A 25,264-nucleotide genomic window follows, 5' to 3' on the forward strand; every position below is an offset into this window, starting at 1 on the left:
ATGTTACACATGCGGTTTTATTATCGAATGTTGCCAGCAACAACACTGTTTCAATTGCCACCTATTTTTCTTTTTCTTCGATACTTGAAATGTTTGTTGTAACAGATACGCGTATGATAAAATATATTCATTCAGCTAAATCAATTTTATTATTAGTTTTCACTGCAATAAAGGATCAACTTTTTGATCGATGTTATTCTAGATAAAATTGTACCTTGTTGATTTTAAGATTGCAGATCGAAATTATTATTAAGTTGTTCAAACGATCCAAGTTGCTTTAATTAGATGATTCGAAATAATAATTTTCTACGTGTAATTAATTGAACTATAGTTCAATTATAGTGATCTTTGCGAAAAGAAAATTAATGAAATAATAATTTCAACTCTAAATTGTAACAAATATCCCGATTGAAATTACCCAATTTGACGCGCAACAATTTAATAATACATTCGCGACTTTATTTTAACATCTTTTAACAGAAAGTTGAAGAGAAGAAGTCGATATACGGTGCATGCACAATGATAAACAATCGGACACAAACGACGTACAAGTGCATGGCAACAATCAATTACAATGTGATACGCAACTATCGGATAATTCGATACCGGAAACAGCTTCGTCCAGACAAAGCGATGTGATTAAATCACGCGGATACCTGATTCACGTGCCGTGTGTACGTACACAGATCGCATACATTGGGCGCATATGCATACATCTGGTGTGCACGAAATCGACACGCGTAAGTCGGAATTCATGGATGGACGACAACAGGGGTGGAATCGATGATTCGAAAGTCGGAGGATTCCTAACCACCGATGTGTCTCTGTGCGAGGGGAAAAAGAGCGGGAATATTTGAAAACCGCGAAATCGATTCCGCGTGACGAGTCAAATGTCAATCTATCTGGTTATTTCGTCGAGGTGTCAAACCGTGAAGAAAAATGGCGGGGGGATGAGTAACGAGTTCTCCCGCATTCTCGTTACACGTTTTCGCGAAAGAAAAGCCTACGATTTATTTCGAATTTTGCCAACGGGGGAATAAAATCACACTTTTTCCTCTCTTTCTCCCCTTCACTCATCCTCGTCAAGATTGTTCGAAACAAATAAGATATGGAATAATTTAACGTGTTGTTTAAATCAATCAAAAAATTCCACGAGTTCCTCTTCATCTCCTTTCTTTCATTCTTTCTTATTCATGGACTTTTCAACGACGAAACTGTTAGAATATTTGTAATAATTTTACTTATTATTATTTTTTTCCTTCCCAAGCAACGAGTTCCTCTTCCATCCGGGATATCACTCATTTATCGAATCGGTGGAAAACAAAGCAAAGGGGGTTAACCGCGGGGATCAACAAAGAGACAGGAACTCGGTTTCTCCCGAGGGGAACGAAGTTCGACTGGAAATTAATCGCGGCGGAATTTCGAAGCGCGGAGCATCGTTAATGCGAGCTAAATTACGAGCACCGAATTAAATTCGCCGAGGCTAACGATATTCGGTGGCACGAAGAGAGAAAGAGAGAGGGTTGGCTTCGCTCAACCCCCGTTTTCTTCTTGCCACGGCTCCATCGCGGAGGAAACTCCCGGCTTCGAAATACAAGATGCTAATTGCTAAACGGGGATGTACACCAGATTCTAGCCGGCTTATCCCTCCTCCTCCTCCTCCTCCTCTGGATTTCGTTCGACCTTCCCTCCCTCTCGCCCTCATTCTCGCGGTCTTTTCGAAACCCTTCCACCCGCGAAAGCACTGAATATTCAAACCGTGGAAAGAGGGATAAACGCAACGTCGGTTGCGCTTTCTTCGCTTTCTCCGAACGACAGCCCTCCAGACTAAAGGGATATCTTTATTTTCCTTTTCTCGTGTGAGACGATTGAATCAGATTCTACGATTCTACGATTCTTCAAAAATTTCATAGTGTATCATCTTCAAAACTGATGAAATTAATTATTTTCTGATAATCGGTCAAAGTGTTTTTTCGGTATTTAACGAAAGTTGTTTTTTTGAATATGGTGAATATTTTAGAAATTTGTATAGAAACTTTTGCTTAGTTGGAAGAATACTGGATAAATATCGCGGAAGGAAATTTTTTCGATAATTTGATCCAATTGTCGTTACACGGAGCTAATTAACGGAGTCAGTTTACTCCGGTTTAAGATGAAATATGTCGGAGAAAGAAGTGCCAGAAGGAAAAACGTAATTATACGAGTTAAGAAATTGTAGGACAGCTGCGGCCTTACAAAGGGCGTACTAAACACCTTCTGACTTAACAGGGAAGTTAAACAAAGATTTATACTTGTTCCACTCTCAACCGCCATAAATCAAGCAAAAGGGCACACGTAGCTGCGAAACAACTATTTCTGTTTATGCCCCTCTCGATGTCGTGCCTTTTGTACAGTCGAATTTATCTCTTCGTACGAACGATAAAAACAATATTATCCATATTCCCAACGAACGATAACAATAAAACAATTAATATAAAACGTCCAAAAAAAACGTGGAAATCGATTAAACGCGTAAAGCAAAGTCAGTTGACTTTTACCTATTATAAAGACGTGTTTCTATTGAGCAACCATGAAATTGCTTCTCACATTAAATGACGTAGCGTAGCCCCTTTCTTCTTGGCAGCTCGTGAATAAGAGCGGTCGATTCACTTGAGCCGACTTCCGGCAACCGATTAATAGATCGATTTCTTTTAATAACCGTGGAAGAAAGGGTCTTTTACCTGATTCCCGTCTCTAATCGTTTCTCCTTTGCCTTCGTTGAAACCGATCTGTTTGCCCTTCCAATTTCAATTTTAATCTCGACTCGACGCTTCCTTCGAATTTAAAATTTTCTCGTTCTTGTAATAACAATAATTCCAATCACTCTCGACTCGTCTCTCCGCTGGAATCTTCTCGGCTTAAAAAAGAAGGACAATTCCACGCGAGTCAAATACGACGAATTATTTCACACGAGTGTCCGATGTTGCACCGAGCGAAAGGTTAAAACCCTTCCGCCTTCGCGATATTATTGGCCCCCACGATAAGAAGAAGCAGGTTACCTCGAGTGGCACCGGTTATTACCCTATCCACAGCGGCAACCGAGCCTTTATCCGCCTCGCAATGAATCACACGTAGCCGTCGACGCTCGTTGTCTCTAAAATACCTCCCGTCAGTGGCCCGTAATTGGCCGTTTTCGTGTTCAGGAATAATGTACGCGAAACGAGAACCATTCCACGCCAAATCGACTCTCGTTACGAACGGACAGGATGAGGATACTGATGAAAGGAAAAACGGCGGCAAAATGTATCTTTAGCGTGGTTGTTATCTATTACGCGATCGATAAGTCAACCGATACATGGGATTTAATCATTTTCATAAGTATATCGTAGAGGGAAACGATGGATTTAAATGAATTAACCTTACACTCGCTTCACATTCCTTGTATACTTGTAATAACCTTTTACGAGTCACGATCGATGACATAAATCTCTTCTTCCAATCGTTGGAGCATTTTCGAGAACACTAACACACGCTATCTTGTTGTTAACTTCCGCGCTTAACAATTTCCACGAAACGGCGAAACGATTCGATGTAACAGCGAGTATCATTTTCTCGAAAATATCTCGAAAGCTGGGCTCCGACGACACCGAGAGCCGATTGGAGGGTAAAAAAAGTTGTTCGGAATCCTGTCCTCCGCGACGTTTATTTGAAAAAAGGGAAGAAGAAGAAAGAAGAAGAAGAAAAAAATGAAAAGCGATGTCGATGAGAGAGCGTCACACATCGATGGGCTCACCGTATAATCAACGGTATTGAAAACAAAGCGGCGAGGAGGAATTGCGAGAGAGGCGATGGTAAGAAAGGGTTGGGGAACGGGACGGCTGGTTCTATTCCCAGCGCGAGAACACGCATCTCGTTAAGTGAGAACAAGCGCCGCAAAAGGTACGTACGATTCGCCTTACGGCCTTCGGGAATGAAGCCCTAAAGAAGTTAAGGATTCGACGGAAGGCATGAGGTTCGAGGAACGAACGAGCGCCGCAAGAACGTAATTTCTTAGGCTAGAATCTCTACCGAGTAACGAAGTCGTTACTTGTCGGACAAAGTGGCCAACTCGCCTCGCTTTTGCCTCTCGAACCTTGGTGCGCCGGGTGTCTAACTTCCTTATTTTTCTTTTCTTTCTTTCGTCGATCGCGGGAAAACGATCTTCACCAGATTCTACGGAAATTTACTTTTTTCTTAAAAAGTGGACGTAATTTTGTAGAAATCGATTGATCTCCGAGAAGAAATTAAATCGTTTTTCTTTTTTTTAAGAATTTTTAATACGAGATGTTTTTGTTAATTTAAAAAAGTGCATAGTAGAGAAAAGTTTAATAACTTTATAATTAGTAAGAATTATGATAATAGGAGAAGAGATAGATCGGTGGAACTATTAATAAAAATGTAGATATCAAACTAGATCTTTCGTTCCATAATCGACTATTTTAAACGAGCGGAATCTGTTCATAACATTAATAGATTCCGATTTTTCCAGAATCGAATACATGCTTGTCGAATCGATATCTGCCTACTTTGACAAACACGAATTTGGACTAATATAAAAAAAAGAAAAATTCAAGGACGAAAACTAAATCTAAAATTTCAAAACGATGTTTTCTACGAGTACATTTGATCATTTAACGTTTTTTTCATAAAATATGCCAGCGTTTTCTAACGTTATAAATGAAATATGTAATTGGGGATAATTTTCTACTTTTTTTTTCTTTTTTTTTTTTTTTTTTGTAAAAGAAATTATACATACGAGCATAATCTTTACCGTGTATTAATTCAATATTAACGTCGTACGTATCTACATATCAAAGTCGAATAGGAAAGATAATTACAACGTCATTATTAGCAATTCCGACATATAATTTAAAACGTATACTTGCTAATTAAATACACACACACACGCACAAAGAGAGATATACGCATGACTTCTAGAAACACATATGAAATGTTATAATTTACTTTTTCTCTTCGCATATTCAAATGTAAAAAGAGAAAAAAAAAACATAAGAAAAAAATTGTGCAAAAAATATAATAATAATTCGGAATATTCCTCCGACTCTTTCATTTTTTAGGTATTTTTCACAATAATAAGAGCTGAAAAAAAAGAAAAAAAAATCATTTATCATATATATATGTGCACATAATTAACATAACACTTATTATTTCGCGTAAATCGCATATTTTATCCTTTACGGACGAGTTATTAAAATTCATTAAAAACAAGGAGGAAAAAAGACCATGCAGAAATATCTTTTCTTCGGATTAACCTACTTGCCTCTTTTGATTCATTAATATATTCTTTTAATGCCTTTAATGCTTTTTGATTGTTATCATTACAGTGCAATGATATCATGCGATTCGAAGATTCTTGCGATCCTCTTTCAATTTCATGTACAAAACAATATCGAAACGATCAAATATGTAATGAGATATCAAAACGTTCGATCAAAACGTATCAAACTGCTATTTAAAACTCTTGGAAACGATTCTCCATAATCTTCGTGCACGAAAATAAAAATTAATTTCTCCATTTCGAGCACGAGATTTCGAGAAGCTTTCGATCGATCCTTATACGGCTCCCTCTCCCGATAATCGAACGAAATCAAAATTTTATCCTCTCAGCCTGCTAACATCGATAAAACAACATAAACAAAAAAGAAGGAATCTCGTTCGAGCGTAAAAAACACAACGAAACGATTCTCCATTTCCGCGACGAAATGAAAAAGTGTTGCACGGATCAATCACAACTCTCTCTCTCTCTGGTGATCGAAAACGAAATCCCAACCCGAGCGAAGGATTAAATTATCTCCTCCTCTAATCCTACGCTTCGAGATACCCGCGGCTACTCCCATAATCTTCCAATTAAAACGAAACGTAGTAACCTAGAGAGGAGCAACAGACTCGCTTTTGTTTCCCACCCGAAGCGTAAGAAGTTGAAGAAGCAACTTGCTTGTCCCTGCTGCTCGCTCCTCCTCGCGCAATCGCTCGATCGTCGATCAATTCGACGCGGAAAAATTAATTAATCGGCTGCTCGAATCGAATCGAGAGAGAACGACATCGAACATTGTTATAAAACGATGGAATTTTCTCATGCGCTCGCTGGCTCTCATCAATTTCCGCGTATAATCGCGTTCGATCGTATTCCACCGTCGTCCTCGCAAATGATCGCTAATAGCGGGCGGTATAACTCGTACGAAGGTTCTCAACCGCGCGTGGGAGACGCGTGGGCGTCGCATTATGCAAGCAAATTGGCCCTGGACTGGAACTACCGGCTCCTGTCACAGACACAGGACCGAGGCGAGCGCTCGAATTGAGACGCTGAATCGTTTCCTTCGCACGTCCCCTTTCCAAATTCGTCGATATTCGTCGATATTCGGGGAGGCAGGGAGAGGGATTGAGAACCTCTGGCCAAGCTTGTGGAAAATGGCCGCTTGTTTAACCGTGAGCGCTTCGCGGTTGGGACACGGTCGAATTGCGAATACGGGCCGGTGAATACTGTGTAATTGGGGATATTTGGATAGGTAGGGTGAATTTAGGGAACGAAACGGGGAATAAAATTAGGGAAAGTGGAAATTATATTTCGATGATTTCGAGACGATTGAGAAATCTCTTCGAATCCCTTTAAAGGAAACCGTGTGTCCGTCAATTTCCAAGCGTTACCATCCACGAAAAGAAATTACACACGTCTTATATACTATAATTTCAAACGCCAAAATCATTTTTCTTTCATCAAAGTCATTGGCCTATTTCGATAAGTCAAAATTGTTCCTCAAATTAAATACCACTTGCTCGTTCCAAAGAGCCAGAAAAAGAGCACGCTTTTCCCTCGAACCTTCGAATCGATCGTTCAAATCGTTGGAGAAACGATCCGCGATACCCCAAAGCAAATTAACATCGATAAACGTTGCCGCAACCGGTCTCCGCGAACCGGAATCGCGGATTTCCAATCGACAACACGTCCTAGACCACTAATCTTGGCGGGAATTGGCGGGCTCGAACGAGCGCAAACGTCACGTGAGAGGAGAGGAGAGGAGAGGCTGGAGAAAGATAAATAGACGGAGATATCCCTCCGGAAGGAGAGGGAGAGGAAAGAGTGGGGGGGACGAGGATTGGTCACACACGGAGAGATTAGTCGTAAACGCGTTTGTAATCCGGTGTAAATCCAGGCGATTCGTCGTAAGTCCATTAACAGCGGCGGAGAAACACGAGAACCGTAGGTGCACCCGACGGAATACCATTATCAGGCCGGTAAACAAGTTTCTCCAGCGTGGTTCAACCCGCGACGAAATCGAGTTGTCCGACAGATTTCCAGGTATCGCTTTCTGGCTTCGATCCAAATCCTTCGATTCCTCGCCCTCCGTTTCGTCGAGCCGATCCTTCTTTGCGACCATTCATTTCGCGGGTTTCGATCGGTGAGCGAGATTCGTGAACGTTTTTTGGGGAAACAAGAAGCTTCGTCGAATTTCAGAGATATTATTTCGTGATATGTGGATTTGTGATATATAATGACAAGTGGAATTTAAACGAATGAATTTTTTTTCATATTGTAGACAAAGGAGAGTTTCTTGAGATTTCAGATGGATTTCTGATAAGAAGAATTTTGGAGAAGATTTTCTTTTCTCTTTTCATGAATCAATGAAATTTGTAACAAGAATTCCCGTTCCATTCTGGATCAGGGACTTAATTAAAATGTATCCATATCTACAATATACGAAAGTGTACGCAAAAGTCCAAGCACGGAGCAGATTGCAACTCGAACTATTCCGAACCGATCCTTTTGAGGGAACAAGAGATGTACAACGTGGATGTACTCGAATTTTCGTCGCCTCCCGTGACTCGAACCTCGATATTTCTGGTTGCCAAGGGAGAGATCGAGGGCCACTTCCAAACAGTTTCCAGCATCTTCGCTTCGCAAATTCCGCGGTAAACACCGAGAAAGTTGGTGGAAATATCGTGAAATTCTATCAGCGGAGGGGGGATGAAAGTTGGCCAAGTTTGCAGGGAGGAGAGAGAGGGGGCAAAGGACATTCCGAGTTTTGGCGAGAAACCGCTTGCGATCGAGTAATCGGTCCAACTCTATCTGCTCTATCCGATAAAAGGACGGAGAAATGCAGGGTGGAAGAGATATCTGGGGATCGGTCGAGCGATTCGAAAGCCACTTTTGTCCTCGGCGAAATTTCATCACCACGGCCCGTGGCGAGTATTTGGTATTTCGACGTTTCGCGCTCGATGATATAACGTTCGCTCAAAATCGATCCTTTGTTCGCGTTCCATCTTGAAATTTAAACGTTCGAGTGAGTATATGCGGGCGAATTTCACCCTCGCATACGGAATGCAACAAGAGTTTGTGGGGAGGAAGTTTGCAAACTAATGGATACGATTTAATGGAAGTTTAAAAACGATTCGACGTAAATCCGACAGTTGGGAAAGTTGGTGGAAATTTTTCTGTACGTGAAAATATTCCGTAAGATTAATTTATTTCCTTGTTTAAAATTTTGTTTCGGAATATATGAATATAGATAGTCATTCTTCTTATTTTTTCTTATCCAAATGATAACTAACTTATTTACTTACTTAAAGATAAATCGAAAATTAAATTATTGCATAAAAATTGGGCGAATCGAAAATTGCGACAAATTATCGTCGACAATCGTAATGACACCTCGAAAACTCGGATTCTTTCACGCAATGGCGTGTGTGTAATCGTTCGATTAAACGGCGATCAAATTGTGGGAGCAACTCGATTAATTCCGCGATACGGAATCACCTTGCTTCGGGTCAAATAAACTTGATCAAAAATAACGTTCATGGTTAATAAAGGACGGCGAGGAATCGCGATAGATACAAATTATCAATAACAAGTTGTTTACACGCTTCAAACTCATCGATTTAGCCCGTGGATATCGCGAGAAAAATATTATTTTCCCGTCACACGCACCAAGCAAAATAATTGTCGATCTAACTGTACAACCGAATCGCCAATTATCCTATCCCGGCTGATACCATCGATATCACTCTAATACTTAATACATTTCGTTATTAAATTTCCTCGTATTCTTGTTTTCTATAAAACGAGAGATTAGAGTATATTGTTAATATTAATCTCTTTCAAGAGTTCAAGAGTTCGATTCCTCACTTTATCTCTCTTAAGTTATCGTCGATAATAAATATCTTTGGAAATTAGTCGCATTTTAATAAGAGATTTTAAATAAGAATGTTGAAAAAGTTGAGAATTTGAAAGGTGCAAAAGATGTGCGAAATTTGAGAAGGAAACGATGTTTAATAAAAACAATTATATTTCGTAAGTTAATTTAATCGTTAGAAAATATATAGGACATCGATCGATATGATATACACTCACGAGAAATATAATCTACCTAAAATACGATACACGTTTCCTGTGGCTGATATCGAGGTATCGCGAAGCCATCAAGGACAAAGAATCTCGTGTTTCTACCTACGATTTTCCGCCATTACCAAAGACCTCGACAGTATAATATATATATATATATATATATATAGTAGCATAACAAAAGTATAATTGCAGTATAGTTATTAAACAGCGCGGTGAACAAAATGGATGAGAAGTTTCGCTTTCAAGTTTCTCTTGCGAATCCTTATCGAATCGAGGATGAATAATATAAAATCCTGTTAAAAAAAATTCTGCTTGAAAAAGAAAATTTTCCCCGTCGTTAAACATTCCAATTTCCCTATTCTCTGTTACGTATTATTCTAATAGAACGATTCATAAAAGAGGATACTCGAATATTCCAATCTCCTTATACATCGATTTTATAAATAATTGTTCGCCCATTCCGTGTGAACGCATCGAACGTAAATAAATTGCATCGCGTTTCGACGATTCCTCGTTCAAAACTCGCACTGCTATCGAAAATCGATGGAAAGGATTGATGGACGAAAGCGTACTAAGTCGGCTTAATTTCGTGCCTCGATATCGAGCACGCGAACGCTCTCCTCGATGAGAACACTATTTATAACGAAACCGCAGATGTCGATTGACTTGATTAAGACGTATTATGCTCACCGTTCACGAACGCGGTGAGAACCCCTGCTTGATTGGACGGATATAAATGGACAACAGAGTGACAGCGGGGAACGAGGCTGACCTTGTGAATCAGAAGGCAACCTGAATTTAATCCTTCAGGGCTACGAGACCGTACCGGACGAGCAAATAACAGTAATAATAACATTGCATCGGTCTTTGCGTGTCACGTAACTGCACGTATAGATTAATACTCGATTCCGAGTCAAATCGAATCTTTTAAAATATGCATTCGCCGGAGAGAGGAATTTATTTTTCTTTTTTTTTTCGTTTGCTCGGTATTTATTCTTTCTTTCTTTCTTTCTTTTCTTTTATAGAAATTACAATTACAGAGATTTTGAGAAATTGTTGAGATTCGTTTAAAAATTAATCAACAACACTGGTTCATCCTTCCAGAAATATTTCATTAGATTTAATATTCTATACTAGGAAATGTTGGCAAGATCTATTGCGCACGATATGTTAACGCTCGAATGCCGATTGAAAATTACTCGCCGTTTATCGGCCAGAGATTGCGAAATAAGGAAATGCAACAAGCCCCTTCTTCGTCAAAGTAATTACGATTCAGATACAAACGTTGCGCAAAAATATGAAATTATTGTGAATTAGTAATCCCCTCGTTGGGAAGAAAAAAAAAATCTGTTGATAAAAATATCGCGATCGTTCGAGAGAAAATCGCAGACAAGTTTTCTATTCGAATAATATAACGGCCTAATCTATGTAATGATCAATTAAACAATTAATTTGAATTTCATGACTACTACTCCGCGCCATTTGCTCGAAACCCATTACCATTATTATTATTATTATTAAATACATGTAAGGCAATTACCGAATCAATGAAATCAACATTAATTGCGCATCTGCATAATATCACTGCAATAGATCCGGCTTTTGAATAACGGACTCTGTTGTAAAATAATTTAACAAAGGACAAATCGTGATTTCGCTTTGAATTCCTTTCGATCTTCGATCCAATTCTTCTTCTTTTTTTTTTTTTTTTTTCTTTTTTAATCACGTCCCCGTAAATTATTCGCAAATTTATTCCATCGTACGTACACTTCGTAAATATATATCGCAGATCATCGTGTATCGACGATACTTTTACTCTTGGCGATGAATTTATATTTGCAAAAATTCACCTCGCAAACGTATTATTGCAACTTTTTCAAGAAAAGTTGTTGACGACCAGGCCGATATAAATTAGAAGAGTCGCGAATAACGGACACTTTGTTACTTCAGCTGGTCGAGCCGGCTTAACACGCTTCATTTAGCGGCAATCACAGCCGAGTTGAGAAATCGAGCAAATACTCGGCTAATTAATACAAACGACCGTCCTCGCAAGCGACGATACGCATCTCGAGACTGATATATCCAATTTTCGCCCTAACCCCGTCCCTCGATTTTATCCTCGCCTTCGTTTCTCGAACGAGGAGGGACAATAATTATATATATATATCTCTCTCTTTCTCCTGAATAATCTCTTCGATTCGATTCGATTCGTTCGAATTCGAAGGAAAAGAGAAAAGAAAAGAAAAAAAGTAGAACGAACAGCTGGATAGAATAAAATCGATACGTAAATCAATCCAAAATCGAAATCGAACGGCAAGAGTCGAACCGCAAGATATCGAATTATTATAACTCTCTGTTTACACATTGAACACGTGATTGATTAATTTCACCGCGTCTTGTTTCAGCGTCTGGAAAAAATTTTATATAACGCATCCGTATCTCGATTATATCACTCCCGATTAAATCAATCGTCCATTCATTTTTTACGAACGAGATCTGTCGATAAATTAATTTCAATCTGCGTCGAACGATATTTAACCTCAGTTGAAGAACGAACACTGATTTGCATGTGTAATGCATTGACAAAAAGTTTCGAAGTAAATAAATTAAAGTAAGAAAAGATAGAGAGAGAGAGAGAAATTGAGCAAAGTGATCGTTTAACGTTCGATTTGTATGAAGCGTGCAGTTGAAGCGTAATAGATTCAGTTTAGTTTTATTAACCGTTTCATTTATTAAGTGTCATTGGTAATAAATTCACAAATGAACGTCAATGCTGATTGTTGGTTGACAATCGGCACGAATTGCCACGTATCATTAGCGATTCGCAAATCCTCTTCGGGGCAGAAATTTTCCAAAACCGAAGTAAAAAAAACTCTCTCGAAATGTACTCCCTTCTATCGCTTTCAAACTTTTTCTCGGTCGTACACCTTACCGGGAAGCAGTCGAAGCGCGTCGAAAACGCGTAAAAAAAAAAAAAATGCGGCAAAGTTAATAAACCGGTCTCGTAAAAACCAAGAGCAATACGTCGAACAGACGCGGCAAATATTCGAAACATCTCTGACGCTCGCCTGTCTATTTCGCAATGATATTATTACAACGAGCGCGCGGATACAGTTTCATTAATTACAGAGCGTTCACGATGCAACGATAGATAGAGTATGTGTGTGCGTGTGCGCGAGAGAGAGAGAGAGAGGAACATCGTGGTCGATTTTATCGTGCGCGACGAGGTTTCACCGGCGAGATCTCGCCGTGGAAAAAGATGGAGCGAGAATATATCCACGGTATTTCGTATCCGCGCGAATGTTTAATTAATTACCAGAATGTAAAATGAAAATTAGCATAATGCGATTTTAACTGTGTCGCGTGTATCAAGTGGGAGAGCGCTTGTTCGGTTTCAATCCGGTCAACCCGATCCAGAAATATGAAAATTCGCCAATTTCGATTTCCCTCTCGTTTCCACCGTAACCGATAATCATCCCGTTCCAGTTCGCGCGCAAATAGAAATTTACCAGTCGATTAACGGCTACGTTATTTTGTTGCAATAATAACCTCCCGCGGTGATTCTACGATTCTTTTATTTCTTTTTTTTTTACTTTTCTTATTTTATTTATTTACATTCAGAGTGGAGAACTTTGAAAATATAAAAATTTGTACACGTTCAGTTCTTAAAGGGTAATCAAATTTTTCTTTCGAGGTATTTGTCGTGAATTCAAGTCGAGAGAGTACGTAATGGATACTTAACCAAAAGATATAAACGGCAGGGAGATTTCGTCAAACTTGCCACCGTAAATTTATTACACCGAGCATCGAACAAACCGCAGTCCATCGCTCATTGTCAGTCCATTACCGTTGAATCGAGTGAAACCGGTGATGACGCATACCGGCCGGTTTTCTTCGATTGTGAAAGAATCGCGCACGATCAATCGGAACAATTAACATTCTTTACATGCCGCCACCGAAGATCCTCGCCACCGTAATTTATTCCCCTTGTGTTCCTTCTATTTTCTCTCTCTCTCTCTCTTTTTCTTTGCTTCTTTTTCACCCGATATCAAGCAACACGGACGAACGTATAACTTTAATAACCACGTGTCCGCCGTCTAAAACGAAAGGCCGCTTTCGAAATATTCAAATCAAGTTTCGTAGAAGCGACACGCACGCACGCACGCACGCACGCACGCCCGTCCATGGAAATAATTACGGCGGTGACGAATAATTTATACGCAAACGCCCGCGGCCAATCGAGCCAACGTCCATCCTCTCGATCGGCATCGGTATGATAATCGGATATTATTTGGATCGATCGACGTTCCGTCCCCTCCTTGGCCGATAAAATACGGCGAGGCCCGGCCCGTACGAAGACATTGTAATCGCCCGTTTAAAACGGGCTGCGAACGTTCCCTGAAAATCCCTCCACACCCGCTAGGTATTCTTTTGTAAATAAAATATTTACGATTTTTTTCCTTTCTCTCTCTCTCTCTCTCCTTCCCGATAAATATTCAACGACCGCTCTTTATTATATATTCGTACGGTGTACACACACAACAAAGTGTTTCGTTTGGTTCATGATCCTAAAACGGATAGAAATTTTGTTGAACTGATACGTATTATATTCTTGTGAAAAAATATTAATACAATTTTTAACATTTAAAAAAGGTAGGGGTGGCCTCGAAATTTTGTAATCGATATTAATTAAATAACTTCAAGCGATGTTTCAGCGTATAAAGGATAAAAAAAAGAACGTCAATTGGGATACATAAAAAAAAAAATATTGCACTTTCACTTTTGAGAAAAAGGTAAATTTTTAAAAACAATTTCAAGAGGCGTATATTTAATATTTTCGTAGAGGAAATAATGTAACGCATCGATTCGTTCAAGAAAGAAAAAAAGAAAAAGGAAGAAACAAGACTTTAAAAAAAATCATTAAAAATTCGCTTAATTTTAAGAGTTATTAGTTGAACCCGCTTTTCTGGAATATCCCGTCTTGCGTAAGTCGAAACGTCATTTCATCGATGCTCAACGAAATCAAGCATCGAACCGCGAGAGGAGAAATTTCTTTAATAGGAAAATTACATCTCGCGTTTTATTTACAGAGGTATGGTTGAAATAATCGTGTTTGCGAATTACGATACATTTATGAGCGGCTCGCCCCCTCCTCCTCCTCCATTCCCTCCCCCACGATCCTGCTTTTGGGAAAGTTATCGTTATATTTACGTTACCGAGGGGGAATTTGTTGGCGAATTTGAAGGTAACTCGCGTTAAATGGCGCGGCGTAGGTTGGAAATTTTGTCGTCGAGGTATAATTAGAAAGTTGGCGGACGCGTACCTCGCCGAGCCATTAAACTATAGTTAAATTAGACTGTCACGTCGATTCGAGTCGATAAAAAGTTTCCACGATTGTTAGATTATGATAGCTCGTCACGATACTTTACTTTCTCGTGTATGGAACAGAGAAAGTAAAGTTCATTCGTTCGAATATATAACCGCGAATGTTTAATCTTCTATTAAAGGCGAGTTAAGTAAAAGTAGGTTCTTTGCGAAGAGAAAATTTTTATATTCTTGTGTGCACGATTTGTCTCTCTTTTTTTTTTTTTTTTTTAAGTCTGTTCTATTCAATGCGAAAAATAATTGTTAAATTTTTCCATCTCTTCGATCGTTTAATTAATAATTTGATAAGTCACGCGAGTTTCTTTTCTGGGTTAAAAAAAAAATATGGAAATGCTAACGATTAGTTACGAAATCATATTATGCGTATCTCGATTTCCTTTTTCTTCACAACTCACATTGTCCCCGAGCAAAAAAATATTCTCGCGTAAACTGACGATACTTGAAAATTAAACATTCAGTTCGTATAACTAATTCGCGAAAAGATAATTCGGTCGATTTATTATCATTTTGAAAAATGAATAATTAAAACAGAATTGAATAAATTGAGATAAGGAACTAGCTTATAAACGGATTATTTTTATCAGAGTAAAGAAATATATTTTTTACACTAATCTAACTGGAATTTGATCCAATCTAAAATTATACCGCGAACGAATAGATTCGAGGGTGAAAGTTATCATCGGATAATCGCACTTAGTGTCTAAAGTATATACTTGCAAAAATTTTCCAAAAAGTTTCCTTCTCAAATTTTACATATTTTCACCTCAATTTAAAAAACCGAAATCGATCCAACTTGAAGAAATCCACTTGATCGATCATAGATGAAAACCACACTAACAAGCGTCACCTGCTATTTACGCTAACCCAATCCTGACAATTCCTCGATTCACTCTCCACACTGTTAATCCAACAGGATCCGGTTGGACCGCCCATGGTGGCCGGCATAATTGATGGGCCAACGAAGAATTATCTAATGAGGATGCTTAGCCCAAACCGAGTAGTCGGTTCCACTGCACTAAGGTAAAAGATACCTTAAGAGCCGCTTCCTTATATATCGCCACAATGCCTAAGTACTCCCGCGGCAGCGTCCAGAGGACGTTTTCCAGAGATTTACAATGACGTCCGCGATAATAGCGTATACAAGTTGGGCGTCATCGTTCGTTACACCCTTCGCAACAACCCTTTAATTTTACGATCCACGCTATTTTCCTTTCCTTTCCTTTTCCTTTCTTTTTTTCCTTCCTTCTTCTTCTGACCGCGTCGTCGCTCGTTGTACGACAACCCTTCAATTTTACGATCCGCGCCATTTTGTAACACGGAGAGGCAGAGGTGGTTGCGCGCGATCCTTCCCCCATTTTTATTTTTATTTTTATCTATTTTTTTTTTCGATCGTTATCCATCGCTCGACGGGTCTAATACCGCCGCCCAAGCTGTTTTCAGCCAACACGGGGATGTATAATTGGAATGGATGGCGGTTCGTGGGATGCGCCGTGGATTACATATGTAGATTTTCACTTTGAAGATAAATACGTGGAAGTGGGAATGGGTTTGATAACGTCGTTAACGAGACCTTTGTTATCTATGCTAATGTTATTAGGTCGTTGCATGCGAGGGACGGGGGAGGGAGGGAGGAAGAAGTTGTTCGAGCTTGTTCATTGTTTTGACAATTTTCGCTTGTCGAGCTTTTCAAACGACACCGAGTTATAATTGGAGTTAATGGTGAAGTATTGCCAGTGAATTTACGTATGTAAATTTTTCTCTCTTTCGAGATATGGAAATTTGTTATTAATAACACATTTGTTATCTAACGCTAACGAGAACAAGAACTTGTTGAATTTATCTCGGCAATTTTCCCCGCGATTTAACCTTTATTCTATTTTAAAGAAATTACTGTAAAAATGTATGTCGCGTTACGGCAAAGGCGCGAGCTGTCCAAGCAAAATTGAACAACAAGATATTTATATCTTTGGTATAAATTTTCCGCGATACGACATAAATTGGAAATCAATCGACGCGTTCCAGAGACATCTAGGAAGAAAAAAGAGAAAAAAGAGAGGAAAAGAAGAGAAAATATCGGTGGAAATGGATCTCGAGGAGGAGGAGGAGGAATGCGTGGGCGTGCGTAATCGCATACTTGTTATAATTGATCGTTACGGTTCATCGACTCCGCGATTGTCCAGTTAACAAACGAATGTTCGAATCCAGTTTGTTTGATTTTCTCGCGGGGAACGTGAATGAATGGCCGCCGATAATTTCGCGGAGAATTTACCGCGGCTCGGGTTAGATCGTGTAACAGTTAACTAACAATTTATTGCGACATTGGATTAGATTCGTTTCGCTTTTATGACGACAGTAGCCGCGTAACGAGACCGTGATCAAGCATTCGGGTCAGAGAGCAAACAGAATAACTTATCTAACGGTGTTTACGATTTAAACTGTACATCCTCTTATATGTATATATATGTATATATATGCGAGAAATGAAAGTTGTCGTGACGAACCATCGCGTTATCAGAGCCGATGAAAATCTTATTTTCCACCGAAACTTAACGTTCAATGATGCGCAACGTGTACAAAACATTTCTTTTTTCAACCAAATATCGAATAAAGAACGAAATTACAGTTCTTATTAGTATAAATGCTTTTCTTTGTACAAGTATGCTTAAATTTTGTAATAGCGTGTAAGAATGAATCATACGATCCACAATTGAGTTGTAAGTGAATTGCAAGGTAACGAATATTTGCGTTATAAATGCTTCTTTTATGTATGTTTTAAATTTTGTAATAGCGTGTAATTGTAATCGAGTTAAGCGAATTGTAAGATAACAAAGTACAAATACTTTATCTATCGTCTTATTACGCGTATAAAATGTCAAACTGTTACCGTTCATTAAACCAGATTTAGTTTATGAATTACGCGTGACGATACAACGAGGGATGGTCATATCGATTAACAAGATTAATAACGAAATATCCATTCTGGTTGAAGCACTAATGCCCGTAATGGATAATTAATGTTCAATACTATCTTTCAACGGTATTACGTCTATGGTCATCGATCATCCTTTTATTTTGATAACACGGTTTGTTTCGACCTGTACCTGACCGAAGTTTTCAATATATATATATATATATACGCACATACCGATGGGTCACCGGTGCGAGTTACGTCACGTGATATTTATTATTAAATTATCCGCGAATGACACTCGAAACCGCGCCACGATGCTCGATAATTTCATCCCCCGTTAAAGCGGTTGTCATTTTCGTAAATTAGGTGCCGAGTTATTTGGGGGGCCGCCATTTTTCGGCTGTTGCTCTCCCGCAAGTTTCGAATAAACTGCGTAACAACAATTCGTTCCTGCGAAAATAATTCATTCTGCGTACGCGGGACGTGAAAAGAGAGAAATTACCGAAAGTGCCATTTTCTTTATAACATCTCGCGAATACTTCCAAAATACTTCGCGACTCATTCAAAGCAAATAACCGATTGGCAGTGTGCTCGTGTACGCCTGATGAAAAGATTGATTTTTCAAGGACAAGATGGAGGGAATCGGTGGTGGACACGGTCCTGAAAGGTCGTCTGAAACGAAATTACGAGGGACACGACGGAGGATTAGTCGAAGAGGTAAGCGGTTCCGTCGAAAGGCGAGCCTCTATCTGAGACTGGATCGTTCCTCGCGTACCTACAAGGGGAGACGAATGAAGCGGACAGGGAAGAGAGTGAACCGATCCAATTATACCCCTCCCCTACAATGGGATTAGCCCCTGTCCCGACGACCTCCGTGTCCTCGATTCTAACCTCAACAACGCGAAAAAAAAAGAGAAGGAGAAAAAAGAGAGGGGGAAAGATCGGTACACGCGTGTCGAAACAGTTGGAGGGCGAAATCCTTATCGCCCTGTCTCGGCCATTACGCCGTTGATCTCCTATCAAGCCATTAGATGATCGATCGAGAGAGAAGCAAATCAGCTTCTCGATTCCGTGGGCCGGCGTCTCGTCACCTTTTTTTTTCTGCCTTCCACCTAACTGGTTTCCATCGCTACCGACGAATTAGGAGATAAACGATCGGGGACGAGGACCATGGGAATTCTCTCTCTCTCTTTTTCGCACATACATACACACACGCAGATTTAACGAGGCAAATGCGATTTGGATAACGCGGAGCGGGACAGATTTGATCGGTGGAATATCGAATGGTTCTTCCAAAGAGAGAAAAAGAGAAAAAGAGAGAAGTTTTTCTGATTGGAGGGATTAATATTAAGGGTGGTGGGAAGGAATCTTGGAGAGCAGAAGGTGTTTCTTGATTGAATCGGGATCAAAGGGAAGATCGTTCCATCGGTAACGATGGGGAGGATAAAGAAATGGGAATAAGGATGGGCTGATTGTTTCTGATTGTTTCGAATCGTTCGATAAAAAAAATAAATTTTTGAAATTTCTCTACCGGTGATGAGTAACTTAACGAGATTTCTATCGCTTTGTATACTGCGTCGTGGATTGTTGCTATCGATATTAAATAATCGGAAACTCGATGCATTTGTTTAAAATAATTTAAGGTAAACGGGGACGAGATCCTTCGTTTCTAACCGCAATTTCTACGCTTTCAAAAATAAAACTTAAATTAAACATTTGCGGAACACTAACAATCTCGCGCGGAATAACAGGAAAACGCGTCGATTTAAACGTTACATTCATGTATTCAAAATTATCCAATTTCGCCCGCTTCGGATCCGACCAACCAACGAAACACGAATTTTGACGGGGGTCCGATAAAAGTAAGTGGAAGCGGTATCGAAATCCATTATTTATAAACGAGTCAATCTTGTCGACAAAAGCGGCTTTTCCCTCGAAAACAGGCCAAGGGAAAGAGAGAGAGAAAGAGAGAGAGAGAGAGATCCCCTCACAGCATCGAAAAACGCGCGAGAATCCTGGTCGATGTTCGGGGACTGAATTTTTCAAGATAGGGGCGAGGAAAAAGATGCTTTGGGGAAGGGGGGATGTAAGACGAAGGAGAAGAAGGAGAAGACTTTAATCTTCTCTGGTGAACGACGGGGAAACCTCAATCCCTTTTCGTGCCCTTCGATCCTACGGCTTGTCACACCGAGCCGCGTGATTCGAGACATGTTATAAGGAGGGGGTGATGGCAAAAGAACTCACCACGACAGATGTTCCCCTCCGCTCGAGAGGCCACTCGAGGAGGAAGAACTGGTAGCCATTTTAATGCCCTCTCGAATACCTCCTCTCGAACCGGAAAACAAACGTAAAAATAATCGTTCGGTATAATGCGATCAAACGGCATAAATAAACTTCTCTCTCTCTCCCCCTTCCCCCTACGATCCACTCGAACCGTGCATCGAGTAACCACTTAGATATTACCTGGATATTTAATTAACCGAGGCCGTAGTACTCCGGTTATATCGATGCTCCGTCCATGCCTCGATTCTTTATCGCTATTAATAAACGATTTTTACCGTATTTCCGGTCGTTCGAGCGGAATTCAGAAGGGGGGAGAAAAAAATATCGGTTTAACATGGGGATCTCTGGAAATTCTCCATTCACGAAACCGGTGCTATTATCTCTGACGAAGAAAAATGTTGCAAAATCGTGGGGGGATCAAGGTTCACGTTTATCGCGTATCGCGTATTTCGAGACGAGTAAACGATCCTCGAAGAACAAGAAACATTTTTTTCAAGTTTATCGATGACACGTGCAATATCTGAACAGTCGGAATTTTATTTTGAGCAAACGTTTCACACGTTGCCAAGTAGGCCAGTCTTTCTAATCCGATCAACAGCCCAGGCCCCTTTCTCTTTCTCGATCGCCTCGAATCACGAAGAAAAACTTTCTAATCGACGACTACAACAAACAAAATCATCTCAACCCTCGTTTCCTCCTCGCACAAGAGGAGGAGAGGAAGAAGAGAGAAGGAAAGGAAGAAACGAAAGGAACTAACGATCTTCAAACACAGAAAGATCACGAGTCCCTGCACACCCTCGAAATTCACCCTCGAGGGTTGCACAACCATATATTTTAATTTTAAATACCGACGCAGGCACCCTCGAGGACGGGGGTTCGAAAGACGAACGAAGACGGGGGGAAGCGAGGAGACGCCTCCTCGGAGGGAAAACAAAAGGGTGGCTGGTACGGGCAAGGAACGCGGCCATTGGTAAGGTAGCCGGAGCAGCGGCAACCATAGACCTGTTATTAAGGTCAATGGGCTTGAAATGTTTCCAACCGTCATGGTCTTTAAGGCACTTTTTGGCCACTCTTGCACCGCGTAAATATCCACCTTTCGACCGCCTCTCTCTCTCTCTCCTCTCGCAGGACACGGCTCTCTCCCCTTCGTTCCACCTGCATCCTCTTCCTCTTCCATCAAACGGCGTTCATCGATCTTTGAGGCAGCTTCTCGCGGTAATTGCACGTAATCACACCCGTGGCTATTATGAGAACGACTCGGGCAGATGTGCGTTTCTTTTCTCCCTCTCTTCTCCCCCCTCCTTTTTTCGACTCGTTCTCGACCTCCTCGTCCACCCTTTCTTTCCTTTCCACTCTGTTACAACACCCTTTCGAACTTGGAAACGTTTCCGCCGAGAGATCGAGAAAAGATACGTATACATACTTTTTAACGTGTTCGTTCGACCGAGATGAGAGATTCGTCTCTGACTGATTGTTTAAACTTCCCTTTCCACTTTTCTCTTTTATTTTTTAAAATTATTGCGAGGGGAAGTGATTTGTCCGTATACTAATCGAGAATGTTTCCTTTCTGCCTTGCTGAGTAACTTTGGATTTGAGAATGTTTCCAGCAAGAGGAAAGAAAGAGTGGAGATCAATCTGGTACGTCATTCGTTTAAGAATCAATATTTTCCACGGGTTTGAAGAAAAAAGGAAATAGACGATCGTAAAATTTAACTTCTTTTGTTCGTAATTTCGTTTATTTATTTCCCCTCGATGAATTTCATTTCGTATCGCGAGAATTTATCCTATGGTAATTTGTCACCTCGTTATGGGTAAGCGTTTCAGTAATAAAATCTGTAAAGATTTTATGGTCGAGCGGATGTCTCCCGTTGCTAGGATCGATCGCTACATTTCTTCGAAAGGAACGATCCTCCTCCTTTGCTCTCGATCCCTGCCGTTTTTCTGCCGCCCGTTTCCTGCGGATTCCTCGAGCCGAGAGGAGTCTTGGACGGAATCTCGGGCGAGGGGGGAGGGGAGAGAAAAAAAGGAAGAAGGAAGGAAAGAAAAGAGGATGGCACGCACCTGCTGCTCGAGAGCTGTTTTCTCGTCGTCGTAACGACGTCGCCACCGATTACGCGGAATATAGCAATTTGTCGATTTATTAATCCTTCCATTAGGGAAGCTTACGAGCTTACGAATGAAAAACGAATAAGCGAGGAGTGGACGATCGATGGAGCGGAAGGAAAAGGTAATGACGAGTTTATTCCTCGAGCTCTAATCGAGCAATAAAATGGAGAGGAATGTCGGATAACGTTGCATAAAAAAATGCATTGTAATCGATTAATCGAGGGTAAACGGAAGAACGGAGACGATATGCTTCGAGTTACTTTTCATTTCGCTCCGATTATCCAGCGATACTCTAGTTCTCAATTCCTCGTAATTTTTCACCAATTTTGTATATAATTTACTTATAGGATACATAAGAATCGAAGAGGATGAAATAAAAATTTTTTCTCGCGCTTTTCGTTCGTCGCACAAGCGAGTTTCCAAAAAGAAATTTCCCATTCCGATATTCCTTCTCGCGTTATTTATAGTACGAGTATCAAACTGTATGCGATATACGTACTTGATTCCTCGCCATTAAGAATCGATACACTTTGAATCCATCGGTGGTAATCGTGGCAGACCCCCGTCGAACAAATTACACGCGAATACCGCCACACAATGGGATATTCACGTGTGCAACAAGCGAGAGGCAGAGAGGAGCTTGTTAGAATCGGGGACAATTAATTCGCCGCAGATTATTACGTCCTGCGAGCAATCGGTGTATACACGATATAGGTATATACGCCGTCTCCTGGCACGGTTACTGTCTCGCTGCCAGATTAATTATTATCGGCTCGGATTATTACGGTGCTCGAATGGGTGGTCGGCCCTAACCGTGCCACGAACATCGCTCACGCGTTGTTCGATGCTGTTCGACACCGTTAACGGGTCGAATGCCGAGCCCGATCCGTATCGACGATTCGACGGGCAGGCCAGCTGGATCTCAGCGACGAATATTCGCGCGGATGTAGATCGAAAGAGGGGAAAATGATCTTCCGGTTCGTAAAAAAAGTTTTACGACACGGGCGATAAAGTTTCGAACGAGGAATAATAAGATCTGTTAATTAAGGGTTGCTCGACAAATTGCGACCGGCACACCTTGTTTCCTTGAATTTCTTTTTTTTTTTTTTTCGTTTCGAAAATGTAAAATAAAATAAAATAATGGTAATGAGGTATAGGAAAAAGAAGTGTACGAAATCGGATGGAAAAGTAATCAAGTAGCGTTTCTTTTTCCTCTTTTCATTTATAAATTAAAATGAAATAATCGATAACTTGTCGTATAAAAAATCGACGTTACTTTTCTCCGAGTGGAGAAGTAATCGATACTCTCTCTTTTTTTCTCATTTGGAAATTGTAATAAAGTAATTGATAATCGAGTGTATAAGAAACGTCCACGAAATCGACATTATTTTTCCATTAACAGGATGGAGAAGTAATCAGTAGCGCTTTCAGTTTCCATTAGCGGAACTTTTACCACGGCCTTCTTTCCAGCATTTAATTATCTTCGATTAATTCAGTTGTGCGTCGTTAGTATGCGCAATTGCGTCGCTCGTAATCACGTGTGTTTGTTTTGAAAACAAGAACTTGTAATGAAAGCTGTTCAAATAATTTAAGCGTGTTACGTTTTAGCGAAATTGGACGGAAAATAGTTGGAAATCTGGGATAGAATGTTTTTAAACGAGGGCTACGCGATGGATAATTTAACCTTGTAAATGACGATAACACGGAATAAATGGATAAACGTTAATAGTTGCGATGGTACTAATAATAGAAATAAACTGCGAAACGATCCACAGATGCGGTTTGATAGCCGCATTTGTAATAATTTAATACAATGTGAATACGTGGATAGAGAATATTTCTGCTATATAAATTGCATCCAGCTTTTATTTCTTTAATAAATTGAAATTTTATTCTAAAATGAGGCGAATGAAACCGGGAGAAAACTACGTAAGAAAGATATGTAATTTCAAATTCTGATCGTGAAAACATTGCTCTTCGTATCCGACTATTTATCATTGCAAATTTCCATTACTATTTATCATATTAGAATCATTATAGATACGTGTAAAATTTTTCAATAAAAAAATTAATGTTCTCACGATAATTTACATAAAAAAAATTATATTTCGTACAAGATGCATCTAGAAAATTATGTTACAAAAAAAAATCCATTAATTTCCATTATTCTTCATTATAATTTATTTTTCTTCTTTACTGTACAAGATTTTATACTTTGAGCATACTATGTGCATAATTTAATATAAAATTTATTTTTGTGAATAACTTGTGCGGACTTGATATGTTTGTCAGTCTTTTACATATAAAAAAAAGAATTATATACGTATTATTAGATACATATGGATTTCTTCGCAACATTTAGATATAAAATTTTTCCATATTAACGCGATCCCACATTAATTAAAGCGAATTAAATTCCGCGTACGTAATTTAAAAATAAAATACGACGATAACTTTTTTCCTACATTTTATCTAAAATTAACGATTTTCAAAATTATCAAACCCTGGATAATTTAAGAAATACATTAACGTCAAATTTTCTGTCTCTTCCGAAGAAGATCAAAATCACTGAATAATCTTTAAAAACAAAAGAAAAAAAAAAGTACAACGTGGTCCGTATATAAATTCGCGACTCTTCCACGTTCTTTCGACGTTTTTCTTCATTATCGTTGACGAAGGTCGAGAGAGGGATACGGCGAAACAATTAAGGAAGCTCGTTAATGAACAGAATTGTCGGTCGGGTCCGCGGATCGTTTCGCATGTAACCGAAAGGAAAACAGGATAAAGCGGGTGCTAAATGGGGCAATTATACGCGGGAACGAGCGAGGGTGCGAAAAGTGGGCTCCACGGGCCGGTAAATGTCCCCCGTGTCCCCGGAAACTGCGCGGGTCTCGGCTTTTCCACGATGCTGTGCGGCCATCAAGCTTTCTTGCGTCGAGTTTTCGACGCCGAAAACTTTGCCCGGCCGACGTTTACCAACCGACCCGGCTCTCGTTCCAACGAGGATACTCTCCTCCCGTAACTAGATTTCAGACCCCTTGAAACACGCGCATGCAAATACGAAACTTGGCGGGCTAACGCGATACTATTTTAATTACCAAGTTCTCGGCCGGGTCGAGACCAACCCTACCCTCCGGGACCTTCTTAACGAGAGTTACCTTGCGCGTAATTTCCGATATCAAGACACGCTCCGTTTTCTC

General features: G+C 40.0%; 1 protein-coding gene across 5 annotated transcripts in view; it reads right to left on the reverse strand.

The window, feature by feature from the left end:
* Nucleotides 1-25,264, reverse strand: part of LOC107996075 (protein split ends) — a 299,963-nt gene that overhangs the window by 191,717 nt on the left and 82,982 nt on the right. The window lies entirely within an intron of this gene.

Source organism: Apis cerana, linkage group LG4 (genome assembly GCF_029169275.1).
Source record: "Apis cerana isolate GH-2021 linkage group LG4, AcerK_1.0, whole genome shotgun sequence".
Lineage (NCBI taxonomy): Eukaryota > Metazoa > Arthropoda > Insecta > Hymenoptera > Apidae > Apis > Apis cerana.